Consider the following 24,808-nt stretch of genomic DNA (forward strand, 5'->3'; position numbering starts at 1 on the left):
ATGTGCATTCTTCTAAACGCTCAGGATTGTCCAATGTTTGCTTTGTGTAGGTAAGAGCAGCCAAGTGGGAGCCAGGAAGAAGTCTGGTTTCTTCCATTCCTGGGACTGTCCCTGAACTGCAGTATAGCCTTGGCCAGGCATGTCATGTAACCTCTCTGTGCCTTTTATATCGTGTACCACACTGTGCACAAATTGTAATTAAAGTTATAGCTGAGAACATTTCAAAAAGGCAATTTAAAGTGTTTGTAGACTTGCCAGGAAGACTGCCACAGGTATTCCATGATTTAGGTTGAGATTCGTATAATTTAAGGCCAGAAGGGATCATTATGCTAATCTACTCTGACCTCCTGTATAACACAGGCCACAGAGTTTGTGGAGAGAGCATTACAGAGCAGACTTGTGGCACTTGAAGGAGAAAGCCATCTGTCCTACCATCATCTTGAGATTACACCTGGGGACACTAGGCCTTCAGTCATCACTGCTCTTAGTTACCGTAGTGGGGCATAATTCCAGATACGGTTTATTAGGTCCCATGTTATTAAAGGAGTTTATGTATAAAATCTTGACGTATACTTGTCAGAGAACAGGCAGCAGGTGCAGTTTGCAATATATGGGTCTCATGAGCTCTTATAGGCAAAGGCCCTGCAGCAGTTGTGCTGCTGTGTTCTTCTGTGGCTGAAATGTATGAGTCATTGTCAGTTGGTGTCCCAGATAAAGCACATTACAATAATCCAGCCAAGAGCCATGAAATCATAGCGTGTGAATAGACCAGTGGTTCTCAAACTTTATAAATGGAGTCCCCCCCCCCCCCCCGTGGACTTTTGTCTAACAATTGCAACCCCTTTCCCCTGAATTGCACCCCCTTTCTCCCTTCTGAAAGGGGGAGGACCTTTCAGAAAAAAACAGAGGGCTGCTTCCTGCACTGTAGGCCCTGTTTTTTCCCTAAAAGGGGAGGGTTCGGGGCAAGAGGGGGTGCAATTGTTAGGGGGGCACTTCCTGCGCTGTAGGCCCTAACAATCGCGTCCCCTTTCCCCCTGCCCCCTGCTTTCAGAAAAAAACCAGGGCCTACAGCATGGGAAGTGGGGAGTGCAGCAGCAGTAACGCGGGGAGCAGTGAGCACCGGCAGCAGCGCAGGAAGCGGGGAGCAGAAGCAACAGCTGCAGCAGCAGCGTGGGGAGCCCGTGTGCCCAGCAGCAGCAGGGGGCTGCTGTTGCTGCTGCAGGAGGTGGGCAGCGGCAGCTGCTTCTGTCTCCGTGGAGCTGGACCGGCTCTGTCCCCTGGTCCGCACCCCCCATGATCCATCTCACGCCCTCCACTTTACGTGTCACTGGAATAGACAATCACACTAGGCCTTTATTGTTTTGTATTTGATGGTCGTAATTGCTTAAGTAACATTCTCATCACTAGAGGGAGCCCTTGCCCTTACATAATAGAACAACATAGCTTAATATTTTATCTTTCCATTTCCCCCTCCACAATGGGTCTAAATAATTCTGAGAGAACTTCATTAGTTTCTGGAATAACATGACCACTTAAGTATCAAAGGGCTATGCTTGTTATCAGTGTAATAGGAAACTAGAGTAAAGCAGCAATCTACACCCACAAACACAAATAGCCATTATTAGCAGGCAGGCCTTCTAATTACACCAGCTGAGGAGATCTGTTTCAGGCTTGCCAAAGAGTATCTGATTTTTCTTGTCACCATTCACATCGGTGTTCTCTCTCTGTCTCATGGTGTAGTATAGTATTTGTAGCAGTATATTTCATTGTGGAATATGATATTTCAGAGTCTAGTTTAATTTTCAAGATGCCTTTTCACTCTCTTTCCAGATGTCATCAATTAGTTAGTTGTAATCTAAAGTACCCAAGAGCATTTCCATTGACCAGCACCTAAGAAGGTTTCCATTTGCCACCTCCTCACCATATTCAGAGAGGGAGAGCAGCTTTCATAATTGCTTTTCTGCATCTGTTTGAGCGGTTGGTTGCTTAACAGAGTCGTTGTAGGTAAGTTTAAATAAACTAAGGTCAGAGTTTACAAACTTGGGTGCTCAAAGATCATTACCTAAGTGCATATGTAGGCACCTAAATAAAAGTGGCCTGATTTTCAAAGGTCCTTAGCACCTGCAGCTTCCACTGACTGAAAATCAAGCTACTTCCCTTGAGGCCCCCAAATACAGATCTAATGGACTAAAATTAGGCACCCAGGTTTGAAAATGTTGACCACAAGTTTTACTTGTAGCAAAACATTTTTAATGCTTTAATTGTGGTTGTCTGCTTACCTGGCATAGACACCATTTACTTTTTAAAAATAGAAACTCTATTATTATATCCCCATGCTTCAGGGCTTTCGCCAACCTCTAACTGTTGGGGGTTAGGAGGAAACTCTTCTTCAAGCAATTTATCCTATAACTGCAGGGTTTCTTGCACCTTTCTCTGAATCTCTTGTATCTTCTGCTGTTAGTGACAAGATACTAGACTAGCTGAGCCCCTGGTCTGATTCAGGATGGCTATCCCTTTGAACTGACAAAACCATTTAAAACTGATGTTTGCAATCCACTTTCTAAACTAGGTAGGGACCTAGCACAGTTCTCATTTTAAAGTGGTTTGATCAGATCCAAACTGACCAGGCATACTGTGTTAGCAAGAAGTGCCTAGCTGACTAAAAACAGGGCCATAACACCCCATCTGTAGACTGGACCATGTTTGTCTGTGAGATCTAGAAAGTAGGTAACAGCCTGTGCATTGAAACCCTAGTTAGGCTGATTATTTCTTCTGTTTTGAGATCACATGTATATTCTATAGTTCACTTCTGTCTTTTATCTCTTAGGGTTATTTGGTGTGTTTGTTTTTGGTTTTGTTTTGTTTTGTTTTGCTGTGGAGCTGGCACCTTTTGTCCTCAAAGAAAGCAGCCGCCCAAACATTGTAAAATCTTCCTTACTGTCTTTTGAACTTTCAATTTTTAGCTCAATCTTGCAACATTTCACATGCCAATATCTGGGCAGCAATGCAAAAATGAAAGAAAAACAGCTGGGCCCCTCATGAATCCCAAGACATTATGTCAGGAGCAGTCAAACAAAATTGGATCAGCAGCACTTGTTAGCATTTAAAATGTGTCAGGCTGGACTCTTCTTGTGACAGACAGCTTTGTAAAGATCCTTTTATGGTTTTACTGAGGAGACTGATTCAGAGTTTGTCTGCATGAGAGGCAGTACTCCACTCCCATGCAAGAGGGACCTGGGTTCAAAAGGCCTCTGCCTTAGATTGCTCAGGCCACATGTGAATGGACTTTCCCCTGGAATGCTGAGGCCAGTTTAATAAGCTTCCAAAATAGCAGTAGACAATCGTTATAGGAATAATAATGCAGTTGCCGCCATCAAATCGATCTGTCTAACCACCAAACCTGACTCTGGGGCCAAATATGTAGAGAAGTGGGTCTGATGGGCCACAAGTGAAAAGCAGGATGCAATTGTTTGTGTTAATTTGTACTCATAGGTTGAGATGTTCAGGGGCCCAATGGGGATTCATGTGCCTGCCACACACTCTCTTTAAAATCCTACTCCTAGTTTTGCAATTGCAGCTACTTAGAAAGGCTTCCTTATTTAAAAATAGCCATAGAAGAATTCAATTTTAATATTTTTATAATTTTGACAGACAATATATCAATGTTTATTTTAAAGACTTTTTTCAATTATTGGCATACATTTTCACAGTTGCATGAAATTGTGGGCAGGATCTGACTATAGAAAGGGTCAGACAACTATTTAATGACAGTGGACATGGAGGTTAAAGCTTTATAATAGTTAAAACACAAATTGCCAACATCAAATGTCGAGATTTACGAAGTCAATCAAACGTGCAGCATCAAGCAGCATATTTCTTTGTTTGCCTGTCTGTAAATTTGAATTTTTATTGATGGAAATATTTTTTCATTGGTTTGTGTGTGTACAGTGAAATTGATGTTTACTGACATTTGCTGCCTTAAAAAAATCTAATCCTTCAAAGCCTATTTAAAAATGAGGCCTTGATTTGCAGCTGTTGAATTGTCAGGATTTCATTTTCCTGCTATTTCTCAAAAAGGAAGAGCATTAATTCAAGGGAATGACTATATGATTAAATTAATGATATTCGTCTGCTATGGGTGGGCATGTTTGTCAGTCTCTTATTGAATTTCTTCTTTGACATTGTAATTTTGCTGTTCTGCAGAAATGGGCAGATTACAGCAGCATCAGAGTTTGAAGGACCCACTAAGGCTGGGGTAAGTTCTGGCTAAGATGGGAAAGTTTTGTTTGTGGTTTTGCCATGGTTTATTGTGCTCATCTTCATGCAAAAATATATGACCTTGTCTTTAACTGTGCCAATCACCCTCTGCTTCCTCTAGAGTCGAGACCTGGCGACTTTGAAGACTAGGTCACTGGCCTCACATAATGATGCAGCAAAATAATATGGGGGATTTTAGTGTTCTAGGCTTTGATCCTGCAAGGACTTCAGTGGTACATACAAAATTAAGCACATGCATAAGCAGTTGCAGCAGTATCAGAGCTTCAGTTAGGAAAGATAGTGTATGCGTTATTTACAACACATAAGAAATTGTTTTTAAATTTGTACCATGTACTGTGTTTTATCCACAGTTCTGGGACTAAAATCTGATTCAGACTCAGTCCATGTGCCTGACTCAAAAGCTGGGTCTTGGAAGGGAACAATGGGACAGAAATTTCAAGATCCTCTTCAGTCTCAAAGAGATGCTGCTTTGCAGGTCTTCCTTGGTTGGAGCCATGGAAGGCATTTCAAATTAGATGTTAGGAGTAAAGGAACATGATCTGTGTATTTCTGGAGTGCATACATCTGGCCTTGGAATCATGAACCTTGTCTCATGCAGACTGCTCCCCTTAATTCCAACCCCATTTGTTTTACTAACGACAGTGGTAGCCAGAATATTAATGTATATTAATGCTGCATAGGCTCATCTGGGGAATATTATGCTGATTCATGCATGGAGACATATGGAATTAAGTCCTTACGATTTCTTTACTACTTTGCTTTTTAGTCATAGTTCACTCAGAGATGATGTGTTTGTGACACATTTGATAAAGACACAAGGACATCTGAGCCTACTCTAAATGTACACAGACATTTAATTAAGACAATAACCTGATCAGATACAAGTTTAGTTAGTTGATTTAATATTTTAGAAACATACAGCCCAAATTAGTAAATGAGTTAGATCAATAGAATGATTTACTTTATTTCTCTTTCAATTAGTAATATAGATTATGTTGTTTATAATATCATATAGTACGTAAGGAATATCATCAGTTTTAGCCTAAAATTTAAGGTTTTATAAACAAGATTTTACAAAATGTAAGACAAATTTTCACAATTAAAAAAACCCCTATGGAAATAAATGTATTAATATAAACATTTCCCTGCAGTACTTGCACCACCTAGGTGCATAGCCTAAAAAAAGAATTTGACTGACTAGAGACAGAAGTGGAAGCAGCTAGTCTATACCCATTGTCCAAGCTCAGAGAAATTAAAAAAATAAATGAGCTATAAATGGTGAAAAGGAAATTAGATTTAATATTTTAAATTCTAATAATCTACATTTTGTCTTAAAAATAATTTTCCTATTAATATCTTTCCACATTCCTATTTCAGAAGTTCTTGAATTTTTGTTTATTTCAAAGAATAATTTATTACGTAAATAAGAGATGATGGAACTGATCAATAAAAGGTACTTCTTCACACTCTTCCTCTCTCTGTCTTGGAGGAATGGCCATACAACAAATTGATATTTCATTCTATTCTATTATTAATAATAAATCAACAGAACTCTGGCTTCACATATTCCCTTCTTTTACTAATGAGGGGTGAAATATTCAATTCTTTGCCTGACTTTTATTACAAGTGTAACTCCTATTGTAGTTAACTACTTCCCATGTGAGCCAAACCACTGTTATTAAAATTGGCTTTCTTATTAATTTTTTTTAAAAGCACCAATCTTTCCTTCTAATAACCTTATAGGACTATTCAGAAAAACTGGACATCTGAGACTAGAAGTAAAATTTTAAACAGAATTAGTATGGAAGCTTTTACCCTTACATATACTTACTGTATTTCTGATTTTAGTAAGACACATACTCTCTGATCAGTTAGTTAGCATAAGCAGCTTTCTTACACTTGTAGATGGAGTGTAGACATAACAAATAACTTAGAGTTTTTAAACTATCTTTTAATTAAGGCCATGTCTACCCTATAGCCACTACAGCAGCATGGCTATGATATTACCGCTGTGCCACCATAGGGCGGTAGTGTAGATGCTCCCTACAGTGCTGGAAGGAGTTTTTCCGTAGTTGATCAATCTCTAAGAGAAGAGAGTTCTTCCATTGACTTAGCTGTGTCTATACTGGGGCTTAGGTCAACCTAACTAGGGTGCTCAGGGCGTGAAATTTATCACAACCCTGATTGACATAGCTAAGTTGATCTAATTTTTAGGTGTAGACCAGGCCTTACAAATGGATTCATTTTAGAGATGCCTCAGCAACTCCACAGTAAAGGGGATATAATATTCTTGTGAAAAAAATTCATATAGAAACTTGAAACCTTGAGTGAATCATCTAAACATTCAGCTTGTGGGCCCACTGAGGGTGCCTGTAGCTGGAATACTACCGGTTAGGATTGCAAAAAGTTTTCAGACTGAACTGAACTCAAAGCTAATGGCAGTTTTAACAGCCATATACCGTTTGCATCAAATGCTGAGAGGCATGTTTAAGTGTAGAGGTAGTAATATAAATAGCTGCATCATGTCCTTGAACACTCTGTACTCCCATTCTGCAGCAGCTCACACTCCTCTTGGGGTCTCTTAAATGTCCCTTTAGCCTAATATATGGTAAATATTAATTTAGAATGTGTATTTTAACTATAGGCAGCCTATAACTTTTGTTGTTTGAGCTTGTAAAAACTTCAAAAACCATCAAACTGAGAACTGCTTTGTATCTTGGTATCACAAAATACAGATTGAAGTAACCCCATCTACAATAAAACTGATCATTCTGACTTCTTGCTTGTACGTACCTTTGCTGTTGATCTTGCAATATCACATTCGTTTTCTTGAAATAAGGACAATGCAGAACCATGCTGAGGAAAGCTGTTTCACTCCTGTGCTCTGTGTTTCATGAACTTCACTGTAGGTATTGTTGTTCGCTCAAAGAACTAAATAGCCTTTGAGCAAAAGACCACACCATAGCAACCCTCAGCTTCTGTTTACAGTTCAAATAAGTTTCTATTGGCCATAGAACTTGTAGAAAACATATGTATTTATGTTAGGAGGAATTTCCTTAACTAATAAACTTAAACTAATAGTTTTAGTTCAATAAAAAAGATTTTCACAAAGATATGTTGAAAATAAAATTAGTGTCAGTGTTTAAATGGTATTGCTCTTTAAAGAAAAGTTGTCTGTAAATGAAATACCACATCCACCCTCTCAGGTAAGAACATTGTGCAACTTTTTGTTATTAATAGTGGATGTGGGCATGAACTTAACTCCTGGATCCAAACGCCTCAGAACGTTGTGCAATTTGAAATTTGTATCTGAAATCTGCAGCTTGGCCCCCCTCTAGAGCATGGAATTCTGATTTGTTCTAGAGCATGAAAGTTCCCAGCCTACTAGAATTCTGATATCAGGGCTGAAATGTGAAACATTAGGTCTTTTTAATTTTTGCGCAGGGCAGATTAGGTTTGGAACTCCCATTAATCTTAATTTCCATAAAGAGTTATAAGGCAGTGTAACTCCCTCATGGAACGTTGGGCTGGGAGACCCTTGCAGCTGGACCCAAACCTAATGGGACTTGACTACAAGTGAAGGATTCAGATCAGATAGGAAAAGAACTCAACCTGCTCAGGACGGGTTCAGATTGGCTGTGGTCTAGTTGGGTTTGGGTCAGGCTTTAAAACTAGGCCCAAGCAGACCTTGACTTGAGAGGTCATTTAGTCTAGCCTCCTGCACTGAGGCAGACCAGAGTAAACCTAGACCATCCCTGATAGTGTTGAAGAACATAAGAATGGCCATAGTGGATCAGAACAATGGTCCATCTAGCCCAGTGTCTTGTCTTCCGACAGTGGCCAGAGCCGGATGCTTCAGAGGGAATGAACAGAATAGGGCAATTAACAAGTGATCCATCCCCAGCTTCTGGCAGTCAGAGTCTCAGGGACATCCAGAGCATGGGGTTGCATCTCTGAGCATCTTGGTTAATAGCCATTGAACTTGTCTAAACCAGAACTTATCTAATTCTGTTTTGAGCCCAGTTATACTTTTAGCCTTCGTAACATCTCCTGGCAACAAGTTCCATGGGTTGACTGTGTGTTGTGTGAAAAAGTACTTCCTTTTGTTGCTGTTGTAGATGTGTTGGTCCCAGGATATTAGAGACACTAGGTGGTTGAGGTAATATCTTGTAGTGGACCTACTTCTGGTTGCTGAAAGAGACAAGCTTTCGAACTTATACAGAGCTCTTCTTCAGCTCAGTATTTAGTTTTTTATTATTTAGACTTCTAGCATTTGTATACAAGCACTTATAAAATTTGTCAATATTAAGATGCCTGCTATTATGTGATGTAAATAAATGGGACTCTATTTTGTTTGACCGTTTCTCTTTTAGTCTCTATCTGTACTTTAACAACTTCTCTCCTCTCCTTTTTACTAGGATATAGAGTATCCCCTTTAATAAATCCTCCCCTAGCTGATGTCTCTGTCTGAACTGTGTATTCCTCCATACCTGTTGGCTTTTCCCCAGTCCTTAGTTTAAAAACTCCTCTACAACCTTTTTAATTTTACATGCCAGCAATCTGGTTCCATTTTGGTTTAGGTGGAGCGCATTCTTCCTGTGTAGTCCTGGCCTGTAATCTCTTAGCAGTCTAAATTTGGCCTCCAGGACCTCTCTCCTCTCTTTCCCTATGTCATTGGTATGTACATGTACCATGACCACTGGCTTCTCCCCAGCACTGCACATAAGTCAGTCTAGATGTCTCAAGTGGTCTATAACCTTCACACTGGCAGACAATTCATCATGTGGTTCTCCAGATCATCACAAACGCAACTATCTATATTTCTATAGCTGTATCTTCCTATTAATGGGGGTCCCCTCTCCCGGAGGGGTACCTTCAGAGTGAGAGGATACCATGATATCATCTGGAAGCCCAACTATGGGATCATTTCTCCCTGCTCCAGCTTGATGTTCTCTTTCCCTGAGACTTTCATCCTCCTCAACAGCACAGAAGCTGTCAGACAGGGGCTGAGACCACTCTACTGTATCCCTGAAAGTCTCATCTATGTATCTATCTCCCTTCGTTCCTTCAGTTCAGCCACTCTGGTCTCAAGAGCCCTTCTTGGGCATACATATGCTGTTACATGGGGTTTCCTGAATCTGAAACTATGGTAACTAGTCTGTGTTTTCCAGGAGATGTCAGGACATAAATCAATGTGGACACAGCTCCTCCATCTGATAACTGATTGGCGCATACACGAGAGTGCTTTCACCCCCAAATCCTTGTTTTTATTGAGTCTAAAGCACACATCAAGAATAGCAATTTTCTGGAGCAGTGGCTCTCAACCTTTCCAGACTACTGTATCCTTTCAGGAGTCTGATTTGTCTTGTCTTACCCCCTAAGTTTCACCTCATTTAAAAACTACTTGCTAACAAAATCCGACATAAAAATACTAAAGTGTCCCAGCACGCTATTACTGAAAAATTACTTACTTTCTCATTTTTACCATATAATGATATTGTATTTACATTCAATGTATAGTATAATATAAACAAGTCATTGTCTGTGTGAAATATTAGTTTGTACTGACTTTGCTAGTGCTCTTTATGTAGCCTGTTGTAAAACTAGGCAAATATCTAGATGAGTTGATGTACCTACTAGAAGACCTCTGCGTACCACCAGGGATATGTGTACCCCTGGTTGAGAACCACTGGTCTAGAGCACCCCAGATATAATTATCCGAAGTTCTGAGGTGGTGTTGAGTGATCAGTAGCAGGTTTCCGGTGGCCAGCCTTCCTCTTAACTGCTGGGGATTTTGATGTCAGTCTCCTAGCAATCTCTCCAAATTCACCCACACACTCTAACTAATTTCTTTTATAGGTTACTCAAAACAAAGCACATAACTCATAGTAACCCCAATGGGCTGACAATTTCCCAAGCAACAGCAAAGAACTCATAATTTCAACTTATCAGTAAAGCATCTCCCAGCAAGAAACATACAGACACCCAGACTCAAGGTCAGCTTTCCACACTCCCTTCCATTTTCATGAATCTGTCACTTTCTGTCCTTGTTAGCAACACTGAAACTGTGCAGCTGTTTCGTTTGCTTAGTCAAAGGCCAAATTATTCCTGACTATGTGTTGTTCTTGCTTGCAAATAATGGTGACTGAGTACATAATATGGCTGTGGTATGTCAAGTCCAATTCTCTCATAACTGTGTCACCTGGCCACAAGACAGGTAATAGTACACGCTGCCTTCAATGCAATAAACTGGATAACCCCACCCACTACTGCTCGACTTCCACCTGCATTATTTGTACTCTTGCAGATTTTTTTGTTTCTTTGTTTGATCTTTGTTTTTTATTTTTCTGAGAGGGTGGTTATTGGCCTAAATTTACAGTGTGTTTATTAGGTGTATCTGCCTCTCACACTCCCTCTTTAAACTCCCTCGCAAAACTCCCCTGTTTGCCACTCCTGTCTAACCTGTTCTTAAAAATCTGCAGTGATGGATATTCCACAACTTCACTAGAAAGTTTTCCCTAATATCCAACCTAAATCTTCCTTGCTGCAAACTAAGGCAATTACTTTCTTCCTTGCCCTTGGTGGACATGGAGAACAAGTGTTCACCATCTTCTTTATAACAACCTCATTCCACATTGTTGCTAAGCTTTTGTTTGTTTGTTTAATTATTCACTATCTTTGATTTTAGTAAGATTTTAGGACTTCAAGAACACTTGTAAGTCTGTGCACATCTCTAACAACTCCAGATCAGCAACAGGGTATTAATCCTCAACCTGTCATATCCCTGGTTTTTGGCTAGTCTGGCTATTTTTTCTACTGGTTGGCCAGTTGCCAGTCAAAAGATGTAACCTGCTGTTTTTTTTTCACTTCATGCACGAGGCCATCCATGCAATGATCTTAACTTCTGATTGTGCACGTCACAGCTGGGAGCATGCCACGGCCCAGGCAGCATCTGGGTCCTGCTCTGTGTGAGTGCAGCGTGCTGGGCACTCACCTGCTGCCCACCAAAATGGCTGTGGCTCCTCTCAGTGCTGGGGACTGGCCAATAAGCAAGACAAACCTGTCACCTGAGGGCTAGGCTCACCAGTAGGGAGGGTAATGTAAGGAGTAGGGAGCGGGAGGCAGGGTTTTTTGGGAGAGGACAGTAGGGGGGTTCCCTCAAGGACTGAGGCTCCTGGCATGTGTATGTAAGGGCTCATGGGTTGGGGGGGTACCAGGCAGAGGTGGTATCCAAAAATTGGAAGAGAAGGGTCAGGCTGTGGGGGGTGCCTAAGAGGAGTCAAGCTGGCAGGGGCATCTGAGAAGGGGAGAGGAGGGTCAAGCTGTGGGGTGGAGAGACCGAGAGGGGAAGAGGATGGTCAGGTTGGGAGAGCATGGCCAGTGGCCTGTTTTTCTGGGCCTTAAAGGTGGCAACCCTACTTCGCTGTCATAGCACAGGTCTCTACAACTGGAGCTAAAGCAATAACTCCATTAACTGGCTGTAGTAGAAGGCTATTGTACTCTACATGGACTAGTTGTTAATTGGAGACATGACACACTTTGCCAGTGAGTTGGTTGTCAGCAGTGGGGATTCAACCTTGGGTATCTGGATATAGAAGCATGAAGTTCTACTGCCTGAGCTAAAAGACCCACCTCTGTTAACTCAAAGCAGACTTATAAACTTCTGGGTGATCCAGCTGCTAACAGAGTGTGTCTCTTTGTCCCTGGCAAGGGTCGATGACACAGGTTAATCTAGGAAAATTGGTACTCCGATTATGGGAATATCCTACCACAGTGCTGCTAGACTGACGATGAACTACTAATATGGAGAGGACTCAGAGGGTTTTACCTCCATGTTGTGAAAACCTGCTTAGAAAATCCTTTTAAAAACAGACCAAGATTTCCTGGCACTGTGGTAAAAAACTTACACTGTTATTACCACTGGGGCAGTTAGTGCTACACTGTTGATAGCAGCTGCTGTCAAATGGGTACTAATTTTTCTAGTCGAGTAGACAAGGTATCTGAGGCCGCATGTGCAAAAGCAGAAACACAACTGGCGTGGGAACTTTTACCCTTAATATACTGTACTACACTGCATCCCATTTTATTACACACGAATGAGAAAAGTGCACTTACCCACAGTGTCCGGAACTGGGAGAGTTATGTCTACATTACAGCTGGGAGCGTGCTTCCCAGCGAGGGCAGACAGATGTGCTTGTTCTGCTTGACCTAGTGCGCTAAAAATAGCAGTGTGGCCATGGCAGCTAGCCTAAGCCACCGCCCATGCTGCCTAAATCTGTACCCACGGGGTTGGGCGTGATTGTACTTAGATGATAAGCCCAAGCCACTGCCAGTGCCATTGTGAACCCACTGCTATTTTTAGTGTGCTGGCTTGAACAGAGCTAGCGCTTGTCTGTCTACATGCACTGGGGAGGTCTACATTTGAGCTGGAGGTGTAGTTTCCAGCTCAAGTAGAGTTATGGACACTAGCTTTAATTTTTCTTTTTTTAGCATGCTAACAAAGCTAGCATATGTATGTCTGCCTGAGCTGGAAATTATCCCTCCAACTTGAGTGTAGATGTATTGTAAGGGTGACATTTTTGAAAGTACCCAGCATTGACCTAACTCTGTGACTGCTCCCGTAAAGACAATATTAAAACTCCATGTGTTTTAATGGGAGCAAAGCTAGGCCATCACTGAGCGCTTTTGAAAATCCCACCGTAATTGAATTATTTTCTCACATTGGGTAAAATCCTGCAGTCCTTACTTAGGCAAAACTCCCATAGACTTAATTGGACTTTTTGTCTGAGGAGAGAGTACAAGCTAACGCTAAAAGCTAACACTAAGAATCCTAGCTGCAAGGTATTTGCATAAACTCAAAACGGAGATGCCTGGTCAATGTCTATCTAGAAAAGGATGACTTTTCCTTTCTGAAACTGAATTCAGTGAGCCTGATATTCAAGTGTGTTTTCTGTTTCTAGCATGCAGATGGGAAACCCTTTTGTTCCTAACTGTAACCCTGGCAAGGTTTTACTTATTCAGGATGATCCTTTGACAGACTTTCCTTTGAACTTTGTCAGTGATGCCTAACCCAAGGCTGGCAGGATGGACTAGAAGAGACTGAGCATTTGTTCTGAGAGCTTCCAAAATCCAGAGGGCCTGAAAGGTTTAGGCACAGAGGAATGCCTGGAAGGCTGAGGTCTGTGTTTCCAGTGGGATAGCTCTGTGTATGGGATGGAACTGATCTGATTTTTGATTTTTTTTTTACATTTGTATGTATTTTGTGTTAATGTAAATTTAAATTTAAAAAATATAATTTCAGTCTGGCCAACATATTGCCTTGTTTGTTGATGTATGTATAGGCCTCTCCTGTACATATATAATTTGATGAACAAGGGGGTGTAATCCTACAACAGCTTTACTCTCTTGTACACTATATGTATCTGCTTTTCAAAAACGAGGACTCAAGTTTAGTAACCCCATTTCGTTTCTGTGCATGTCCAGCGCTATTTAGAAATGTATTTATTATTACAACCTCCTTGCACCAATGTTGGCGCACAGAGTGGAACTCAGTCTCTTCCATCCCTCTCTGTTATTAGCTGCTGTTTCCAGCTGATCCATAGTGACCATGAGATCAACTCTTCTGCTCTGCCTATCTGCTAATGGTGCTTCTTAAGGTTTCTCTTGGGCGCCCTCTTTCCTCAAACCAATTGGTTACCACTGGACAGCTTCATATGGGAGTCTGTGTGTTGGTATCCAGAGTAAATGCTCCAAATATGTCCAATCTTTCCTTCTGATTCTAGTGGAGACAAGCAATTGGTTGGATGTTGTCACTGATGATAAAGTCTATCCATTGTGATGGGGTGGCCTTCGTGCTCCCGTGGGCCGAGCGCTTTTTCACTGTGGTAGGCACAAAATGGCCACCTGGGGCTCCCACCAGTCTCAAGCTGGCGGCCGTCTCTCTTCGGACCAGTCTTCCCTCAGGCCCTCGCAGGCCGAGTAGTGCCCTAGGGACCTTGGGTTCTAAGGTTTGGGGTAGGGGGTGTCAGAGCCCGCCCTCTCCTTCGGACACCAGCCCAGAGACCCTGGCTGACAGCAGTGGCTGGCTGCTGCTCTAAGGAAATGCGTAAGTCTTTTCTCTGGGCTGCTTCCCTACCCTGGACCCCATCGGGGCTAAGTGGCCACTCCACCAGAGAAGCTGAAGCTCCTGCTAACTCCAAGAGCACCCTGTCTGCCTGGCAGGGAGCTCATATCTGCTCCCAGGCAGTGCTTAATGGGTCTCAGCTGGCTCTGGCCTCAGCTGACCCTAATTGGTCCCAGCTGGCTCTGGCCTCAGCTGACCCTGATTAGCCTGGAGGGAGCCTTGGGCAGCTGCTAGGGGAACAGGGCCTTGATCATTCTTGGGCTAACGTAGCGCCCTTCTACCACCCTCCGGTAGCCCCTGTCACACCATCCAATGCCCAAAATATGTCATGGGTACTTATTTTCAAAGGTGTCTAGTTTTCTATTGAACATTTTAACAGATCGCCAACTCTCACAGCTGTATGTTAGCACTGAGATTACATTGGAGTTGAAAATTCTCAGTTTTGTTTTGGTGCTCTGTATCTTTAATTTCCACGCATCATTTAATGATGCTTTAATGACATCACTTCTTTCTCAAGGTCTCTATTGACTACTATGGTGCTGCCCAGGTAAATTAACTTTTCTACTTTCTTAATGTTTTGCCTTCTAATATGATGTTACTGCTTGATGTCTGGGTTTCAAGGATATTTGTGTTGGCATAACTGATTTTGAATCCTGCTTGGCCTGCTGTATTTGCCCAGGTGTCTGTAACTTTTCTTTAGCAATGTACTGTATTAATTGCTTTCCACTTGCAACCTGTAAATGGTTTGCTTTTTAAAATTAGCTCAAACTAATGAGTTGTTAATATTCTGGTGTTCATGCTCCTCCTGCTAATGGGAATTTTGCACATTCAATGTGATGAAAATTTACTGTTTTCTAGTATTACCATAGCTTAATATGAATGATCAGAAGGGCTCCTGGCTGCAAAATAATGAGTTGTTTTTCTGGCTGTTATGTACCCATAATGTCTTGAAGTTCAAGAATGCCTGAGCTCACAGATCCTTCAGTGTGGGGTTTGCTCACTTTTCATTTGCGACAAAAACAACATCATCAGATTTTTAGTTGCTCCAAACTTCCTCAGCCCCTGTAAAGATTACCTAGGTGAGGGAAAGAGAATCTGAAAGTGTTTATGTGATTATGGCTGCTATAGAAACCACTTTCTGGGCAACAGTACATCCTGATCTGGAGGCACAGCCAATAGCAACCCCACAGTAAAAGCCGTAGCCATACCTCTCAGTTGTCCCTCGTTTTGAGGGACATCACTAATTTTAGTCTTAAAGTGAATTGTGTTCCACATACATTTTCTGTCTCCTCACTTTTATTGTTGAAAATTGTTTACATCAGAGATAAAAAATCATGACACTGAGGCTCTCGACAGAGTTGCTTATGCTGAAGGAAGGAATTCCACAGCATGTTACATTTCCTGCATAAATATTTATTTGTGTCTCTCTCATTTTGAAGCTTGGTCACTGTGAGAAGGCAGAGAGAGTGAGGGAGCTGCTGACAGGAGACTTCAAGCCTGCAGCAGGCTTGCTAAATGAGTGTCACCTGCACAAGGAGGGAACTGAAAGCAGCTGGTTCCTTATAAAAAAGCTAAAGAAGGTGTTTGAGGGAGCTGATTCTGGGAAGTCTATAGGGGACTCAGCTTTCAGCAGGACAGCTGCACGCCAAACCCTAGGCAGATCACCCCCTCAGAGTGCATGAAAAAGAAAAAGGACTAGATGAAAGAACCCTTTCGCTCAGCTGGGCTCTGAGGTAAGAGACAAGTCTTGAAACAGATTTTTGGGACTCAGCTTTACTTTTGAGTTATTGTCTGAATAAATCCAGATCCCTGTGAAGGATTGGACAAGCAAGTGTGTGCAGTGCCTGTAAAAGTGGCCTGGAAGAGGGAGAATAAAGGGCGGAGCAGAGATACCACAGAGGACACATAGGGGCCGCTCACTCATCCACAGTCACACATTACAGCTCACATTTAGACTTTGAGAGGTCTGATTAACTTTCCCAAAAGATCTGAAATTAAAACCAAACAAAAAATAAACAACAAAAAACAAAGAGGCTGCATGGAAAATAAGGGAGCTATATGGTGTTCATCTAGTAATCCATGGGTCTGGATAGTATTGAGGGAAATACCAAACAAACCTACTGTAACATTGACAAATATTTTTGAAAAGTTGTAGGAAAATGAAGCATTAAGATACGATTTTTAAAAAAGCAATGGAGAAGTCTAACTTCCAGCACTAGGAAACCAATGGAACAAAGGTGCAAGTAATCTTTTTTCCCCAGAAGATAACAATAAACAGCTTGGATTTATAAAAAGAAATTATGCTAGACAAATGTGACTTTTTTTTTTTTTTTTGACACTAGCAAAATTAGTGGATGAAAAAAGTGGTAGATGTAATATTCAGAATTTAGATTTTAGTAACACATTTGACAGTCTCTCTCAAACATTTAATTCAAATTGATTTGAATATGAATGCTGTCATGTGGACTGAAAACTATGTGAAGGACAGAAAACAAAGAAAGCTAATGATTACACAGCACACCCACCTGCAAGTGTTGCTCTGTCAATTTAAAGGGTGGAAACTGTTTGGCTTTACTTAAAGGTAATACTGTCTCCATCCCTGCTTTTGCTATGCAGTCAAGCATTTCCAATGGCGCTTCTAGGGAACTTCTACAAAGGAGGAGAAGAAGATATTCTGGGCAGCAAGGATAAGAGAAAGAGGAAAGTTAGTTGTTTTCTTCTTTCATACTGTGCACCCTGCTTATGCTTTAGCTACACATTCCCATAGAGCAGTGTGATGGGGTGTCTATTCCACAGGTAGTGAAAGTGTTAATGGGGACCTGGGGCTAATTAACCCACCTGGTTGCACCTGGAGGGTGGGTCAGCCCTAATCCAGGATGAGTCCCAGCTGGGAGAGGAGCTGGGTGGTTAGTATTCAGAGAGAAGAAGTCTGGAGGAGAAGGGGCCTATTTACTCTGTAGTCTCTCTCTCTCTCTCTCTGACTAGGGTGAGTGGAGAGACTGGAGGTTCCAGGAGAAGCCCAGATGGAGAGCTAGCTTTGGGATCCTCTCCTAAGTAGCGAAGTCTGGCAGGAGGCCAGAAGAGATGCAGAGCGGTGAGCCCTGATAACAGGGCAGAAGCTGGACTTCCAGGAACTGAGCTCTGTGATGCATTCAGCTGAGGGGAGCAAAAGGTCAAGCCCAAGGAGGTTAGAAGGGAATTTACATTTGTACTTCTAGTTTGGGGTTTTGTTGGGGTGATTCCAGGGGAGAACCCTGTGCATCCTGGCCCTGAGAGAAGGGTGAACTTATAGAGGCTGTGGGAGAGGCCTGCTGACAGGCTGTGGGTAGGAAGAAGTCCAAGGAGGCAGCAACAAGGCGTCTGAGTGAACCAATCTGGGCTGCTGGCTATAAGGTCCCTGAACTGGAACTTAGTGTCGTGGGTGGACCTGGGATCCCCTACCAGCCACTGTGTGATAAACTCTTGAGAAGGGGATAAAGATGACTGGGAGCCATGAGCAGGATGTCAGCACCGTGGGGCCCAGAGTCAGTTTGTAAGGATTGGGACATTTACTTGTTAGACTTTCTGTTACCCCTGAAGGGGTGGACTTAAACATGAGCTGGCCAGAGGGCTGAGTCAAGAGAAGAGGGAGGTCACGGCAGGTCCAGAGCAACCGTCAATGAGACACTAGATGAGGAGAACCTGCTGTACTACACCCAGCTGTGAGGGGGCAGGGTCTATGCCCATCCAGCTGTGAGGGGTGTGCAGGGAGTGCACAGTAAGGCGTGCACTTTGCCACAAGCAAGTAAAGCAAGATCAGGTCCAAGTATTTTCTCTTAATTGGTACCTTCACATGACTGCATTGCTTATGGCTGATGCTCCTGCACGGGTGAACGCTGCTTCTCAGAAGATGGTGAGGGAAGCCCTGTGCAGTTTGACAGGGTCAGCAGATGTTTACAAGCAGCTGCAGGAGATCCCACCTGTGCTTAGCTGACCCGTAAAAGAGCGCTGTGTAAGCTCGTAAGCTTGTCTCTCTCCCCAACAGAAGTTGGTCCAATAAAAGATGTTACCTCACCCACCTTGTCTCTCTAATATCCTGGGACTGTCACCCACCTTGTCTCTCTAGTATCCTGGAATCGACCCAGCTACAACAACTCTGCATACTGTGATGTGTGACCCTAATCCATTTCATATTGCTGGTGGTGTGCTCGACTCTGCAAGAACAGCAGGAGATTATGCTGCTTTTATGTTGTACTGGATGTTATATAGTGCCACACGATGGAGGACAGACATTTGTGGCCTGGGATTCATGGGATTCCTGTGGCTCCCAATGTAAACACACAAACTGAAGAGTTGCAACATGTTTAAACTCTTAAATGGGGATAAACCCCTAAAGATTTTAAAGGCACCTTCTGCTCCTTAAGATATTCATTACTTCTCTCTCAATAGCTCCCTGCCCCAAAGGACATTCTAATTGCCTGAGTTCCTTTTCCTTCTACCTCCCTCCTTCAGTAGACTTGTCCTGGGCCAGATATTCTCTCTTCCCTTCTTTGTCAGCCACCCTTAAGATTCCCTAAACCCATTTTCAGAAATGGGTTCCTATAGTTCAGTTCCTAAAGCTTTAGTCAGGGACTGATCCTGCACCACTGAACACAATGGGAGGTTTTCACAAGTTTTGAGCACCCAACAGCTCCCACTGAGGCAGCTAAGAGCTTTTTTGTACTCTGAACCCTTAAAAATGAAGCCACTTATTTAGACAGATTCCTAAATATAAGTTTAGGATGGCTAAATAAGTGCATTTGTTTTAAAAAAAATGCCGAGCACCCAACTCTTATTGACCAACTGGAATATGGCGCGCTGGAGATGGAAGTCAGGCACTGAACCGGACCAGCTGCTGAATAGGGAGTATTCGTGAAACCTGTGCTGTGGGGCAGGAAATGCAAACTCAAGAGTTTCAAACTCTGGTCTCTGATTTTTACAAAGTTACAAGTGCCACCGTGGCTCTGAAAACTTTGTTTTTCTTTGGCAAAACTTTACGTAAAGAGTGGGAATGCTCTGGGTAACGGATCGCATGACCAAATTGACTTGCCTCTATTCTGCATTTGCCTAATGTTTTTTGATGTGATCAAAAGACAAATCAAAGAGATGTAGTAAACAAAAGCTACCAGATATATTTGTGTGTTATTAGTACTGGTGCTGCTCTAATGGGCTTATTATAAAATACTATTTTTCCTCTTTATATTCAAGTGTTGTGTTCAAGGCATACACACAGAGGAGTATTTTATGTTTTTATCTTTGTGGAAAATAGCACCCCTTTATTTCTTAGAACCTAGAACCCTGCTATACAAGAATCAGAGAGAGACAGAGAGCAGCCTGCTCTCTAAGACACAGAGGCATAACAAAACCCACTTTGCTCTAGGCTGGCTCTTTGCAGACTGATTGCATGCTTCCCTAAAGAACCCCCTGGTCTGCAAGCAGGACCAGGAAATGTCTTACACTGAAAGTGATAGCTTATAATTTTAACACAGTTTTCAATACACCACATTAAGTTCATTTCATTCCCTGAACCATGTTTTCTCTTCAGTTCAACTTTTGTTATTCAGCAGTACATTTCTCCTTACACTTTCTTGTTCAGTTTAATACACAAATTCAGCCAAGTTAATATACTGACCCTGGGTTTAGACAAAGGTGAAAGTGCTGATGGCATGAAATAGGTTGGGAATTACTGTAATGAGGCCATTTGTGCAGAAGAGAAATGGCATGGTGGTGAGATGTAATAGAGCAGGGCCATGTGCACATTCTACCTGATATTCTAGTATGCTTGGAAGAGTGAATGATGGAGACCGTAATATTTTCATCCAGTTTCAGTCACACTTAACAGACTTTCTGCATCTATTAGGAAAGTTCTTGTGTTCCTTATCCAATCTCCTCCTTTCAAACACTAAATATAGACGAGGGAATCACTAAATGCAACTGAAAAGTTCAACCACATTTGTTTTCTAGCTCCAGGATCAGAATGGATCATCCCTCTTTTGTCCTCCTCTTAGTAAGCTGCCCATGCTTGCAAATGTGCTTGACTTTTGATACAGGTCAGTCTTAAATCATTCTAGATATTCAGCTGATTCCTTAGGCTTGTTGTGACAAGTGTCACCAGGGAAAATGCTTCTCTGGACAGATGGTTTGATGGAAATAGCTCTGTGACTTTTACAGCAGAAGATGGGGCAGGATATCTATCACAAAGGCTAAAGTAGAATGTGATGAATGATTGTGTCTTAAATATGATCCCTAATGAGTGGTGTGCTGTCAAGGGGTGAAAGCTCTCTTCCAAATCATCCATCTGGCACTGAACTGAACTCTTGGGTACCGTGGTTTCCAGAAGGAGACATGCACCGTTAATCTTTTTAAAAAGGAAGCAACTGGAGTGAAGCACGAGAAAAATCAAAAGCTATTTGACCTGAACAAACTGACTGATCTGATCTTTATGACAGATCCTTCAAGTACTTCACCATAGTAGATGTCTAGCATTCTTCTTTTAAAAAGTCTAAATCTGAGAGAAGCTGGTGGGAAATTGGGCACTGGGTTCAGGGAAAGAGATGCTAGAGGAAAGCATCTGTGATTCTCAAGGTACCACTGAATACCTCATTGGCGAGCAAATGCTTTCATTGGAGATCCCCTAGGACATAAATGAAGTCAAAAGGAAAGTATGAGGTTGGCAACTTCTTCAGAGTATCCAAAATGTAAGCGTCTTTCTTAGTCATAATGTGGCCAATGAGAGTCCTTCCATTGACTTCCGTGGGCTTTGGATTGGGCTCAGAAACTAAATTCTGGCCATTACATTCCAAACCTTCATGATGGGGAGTAGAATGTAGCTGAATATGTATCCCATACAAAGTCTGCCATCACAGGAAAGGATGACTGTGGACAGCCAGCTAACAGCATAGTGTTTGCTTCTTCAAAAAGCTGTAGCAAAGGGCACACTGGAGTAGTGCTTTTAACCTATTTTAACTGCCTTTGTGCTAGCTATTTTTCTGAGAGATCACCCCATTGGCTTTTTTTATACTAAGGCCTTTTGCTCAGGTTCCACTACTCGTAGCATTTGCTGTTTGTAAAAATATTCAAAGGAAAAATATTCATATTTGTCACTCAATTTTCCATCCAGTTCTACAATTTTACCATATGTTTTAGCGGAGTTTACTTTTGTCCTTAAACTACATAAGTTAAACTGAAGAGGTGATCAATTTTCATTCATCATCATTTTGAATGATGGCCATCTAACTAAGGCCCATCTTTCACTTTTGATTTCATGGCCTTATTTGTTCACTCGCTCTCATTCAAGGGTTTCCTCTCTTTCTTTGCTTTTGGTCATCTTTGTTTAATCTCTTAATTAGTGAACAGCATCCCAGTTGCCTTTGAAACATGTGATCCAACAGACCTAGTGTGTATTCCATTAATACGAATGATTGTTCCAATAGAAAACTGCTGCCAAAGCTCATTCTTATATCAGCAACAATAAAGGGGTTAACTCTAATAATCGCAGTGTGGCCCCAGCTGCATTAGAGTCAGTGTCTCCATTCATGACTATTCACGAACTATATTTCCCGTGGAAAGTTTCATCTAGGGATGAAGTTGCGGAGAGCTTGAGGTAAGATGTTATTGGCTGACTGTGGAACGTTCTGCTGGAAAAGATAGGATTGAGCTCACTGCCTGCTCTGAAAGTGTTCAGGACTAAGTCTCATCTGTTAGCAGAGGCTGTCTTGCAATAATCAAAGGAGGCAAAATGCAAACTGAATCAAAATCCCCAGTAAGTGTAACCCACTGGTGAATGTGTGACACAGGTCCCCCTCCTCTGCCCAAGCTGCAGCAGATACGATTCTGTTACAGCCTGTGAAGGGGTTTCACTCACTGCGGATGCTCCCTTGCAGCTGCGCATGGTTGTAGTGGGTTCTCTTCTTTCCTGGTGCTTTGCTTGACAGCCACTCTGGTCTGCCTTCTTCCATGACTCAGCCCTGTGGCCTGGTCATGAATTATGTCCACCCCTTTTGAGGCAGACTGAGTCCACAAAAGGATAGCCCCATCTTCACAGGAAGGGCTTCAGGCCACATTAGGGCCAAGGACCTAGTGTCTTTATCCTCCTGTTTTCACCATCTCCCTTGTCCAGATTCCCCATATCAGGTGTAGGCTTTTCACCTTCAGCACTGGCTGTGGGGTCGGTAGGGGAACCTGGGCCTACCCTCTCTCCAGGTTCCAAGCCAGGGCCCAGTGGTTGGCAGCAGGGATTCTGTACCTCAAAGGGGCTGCACTACTGCTCCCCTGGATTGCTTCCTGCCAGTTTCCTTATGCTAAAGGGCAAAGTGAAGATGCATGAAGAAAACAAATGACAGGGTAAATCTCAGACCTTGCAAGTATCCAGAGTCCTTCCCCTCACCAGTTCAGTTAGAATCTCAGTAGCCAGAGGCCCCAGACAGCTTGACCTTCCATAGTGCATGGTCAAAGGAGCTAAGAGTGTAGGTCTGTTCTCTTCCACTGGCTGCCTCTTAGTGAGCTGGTCTGCTCCCCTTTTAAACTCCTCCTCCAACCCATGCATGCTTTGCAGATGTGGCAGAGTGATGTGCCTGGGCCCAAAGCAGTTCTTTTACCCTTCCTTTCCAGTGCAGGGTTTGTACATCCCATTGTAAGCCCCAGCTAGAGAACTTTCACTCAAGGTGCAGTGTTTCATGCTTTTTAACTCAGAAGGTCTTCAGCTCAATCCCTGGTGAGTTGACCAAGACGGCAGCCATCACATAAGCAAAGGTGATCAAGCCTGGGATAGGGGAACACCTCTAGCCTAGGAGAAACTTAATGTAACCTGGATTTGGTGTTTAGGTACTAATGCCAAGATTTCCTTAGAAATAGTGAAGGTCAGCCACTTTTTAGACAGATGAGGATTGTATCAAACGATCTACCAACAGACTAAAAAAAAAATTCAGAAACATCTCATGACTTTACATATCCACTTTCTATTAGTTGTGAATAATCTAGGATTATTCCTACCAGATCCTCACTGAATTACTCCTGTCGTATCCTTTCAAAGCCAGGGCTGCAATAGCAAAACAAGCCCAAGTATTTTCATTTTTTTTCCCAGGGCTTTGCAAGCTGTGGAAATGAAGAAACACCTAAAACAGGTGAGAGAAAAGACTGTATAGGATTATGCTAAGAAAGCTTCCCTCTAGGAGAGGCATGTAATTATATATTACTGTCAGCACATGGAGTGTGATGGGACTATAATTTTACCTATGTTATTTGTGCTGGTTGCCAGAGAAACTACACAAATAAAAGGCAAAGTGTTCCTGTCCTTACTGATCTTCTTAACAAACACACAAATAGCATCAAATATTAGAACTACTTACTCTTCATTGAACTGATGTCTGGTGGTGTCATGCAGAGTGCTATCAATAGTAGCTGGTATGTCCACAAAGCACTCCATACCTCAGATTATGGGAAACATTAATTTATGTTGAGTGGAAAATGGAACACCTTAAGTACAGTAGTTGGGTACATACATTATTTTAGTTTAATTTGTTTCCATTTAAAAGCCTTATTTATGGAGGTAGAAATGAGGAGAGAGGCTGTAAAGTTCAGGAAAATTAGCCCTTGCTAATTTTAATGTTAGGGAGGTTATGATTAAGTGCCTCATTGATGTCCAGTGATACACATGTTGCAGGGTATAAGAATACAAGCATTACATCATCAACCAAAGTTCTTATAGGTTGATTTAACCAAAGGTCAGGGACACTGTGTACTTGGCAACTCAGAAAGGCATCTCATATTCCACAATATCTCTAGGCTTGATTCTGATCTTCCCATTGTGCGAGTCAGAATTAATTTCTTTTTAATTAAATGGAGCTGCTCTGGTGTATAACCAGTTTGAGGAAGATTAGTAGCTAATACTTTTCACCCAGGGGTCTCTCAAAGTGCTTTACATATTCTATACCTTGTTGTTCTCTCAAATGAAGACAGATCCCTGCCTGAATTAGAAAGGCTGCAAATTCTATCTGCTGTCTATCAAGATTCTTGTATTGGTGCCCTTCACCATAGTAACTGAGAACCTCCCAAGAGTTATAAAAACACTGATATCTTCTTCTCTTTTCCCAACAGACTTAGGCTTGATTTTGGTTGTTGAATAAAGAAGCATGGGAAGGTTGGTGTGAGTAAGGTTACTTTTGTGTGGAAAACTTTGTCGAAGAGGCAGGTTTGCATTTAACTGGTTAGTGGTTATTCTTGTATCATAGCAGAGCACTTTTTAAGTTCTCAGAGAGCTCCCTAGACTCCCTAGTGTTGTCTGACTCGCAAAGATTCCATCTCCTATTCTCCCCGTATTGGTCAAGGGTTTTATTCTTCCAGTGGAGAGTAACTGTTGTGGGAGGTTGTGGCTGTAGAAATAGATGGTCT

At 42.2% G+C, this 24,808-nt stretch overlaps 1 long non-coding RNA gene across 3 annotated transcripts; it reads left to right on the forward strand.

Moving 5' to 3' along the window:
* The first annotated feature begins 1,880 nt into the window (after positions 1–1,880).
* Positions 1,881–24,568, forward strand: LOC137150828 (uncharacterized). 3 transcript variants are annotated; one of them, XR_010919079.1, is made up of 4 exons: positions 1,881–2,004; positions 17,387–17,588; positions 23,502–23,541; positions 24,515–24,568. It is a non-coding gene; the product is annotated as an uncharacterized lncRNA (long non-coding RNA). The 3 variants fall into 3 exon arrangements; XR_010919078.1 differs by lacking the exon at positions 1,881–2,004 and adding an exon at positions 16,003–16,134; XR_010919080.1 differs by lacking the exon at positions 1,881–2,004 and adding an exon at positions 17,017–17,105.
* The last annotated feature ends 240 nt before the right edge of the window (positions 24,569–24,808 follow it).

This window comes from Emydura macquarii, unplaced genomic scaffold (assembly GCF_026122565.2).
Source record: "Emydura macquarii macquarii isolate MOO-44397 ecotype Brisbane River unplaced genomic scaffold, CSIRO-AGI_Emac_v2 contig_1027, whole genome shotgun sequence".
NCBI classification, from domain to species: domain Eukaryota; kingdom Metazoa; phylum Chordata; order Testudines; family Chelidae; genus Emydura; species Emydura macquarii.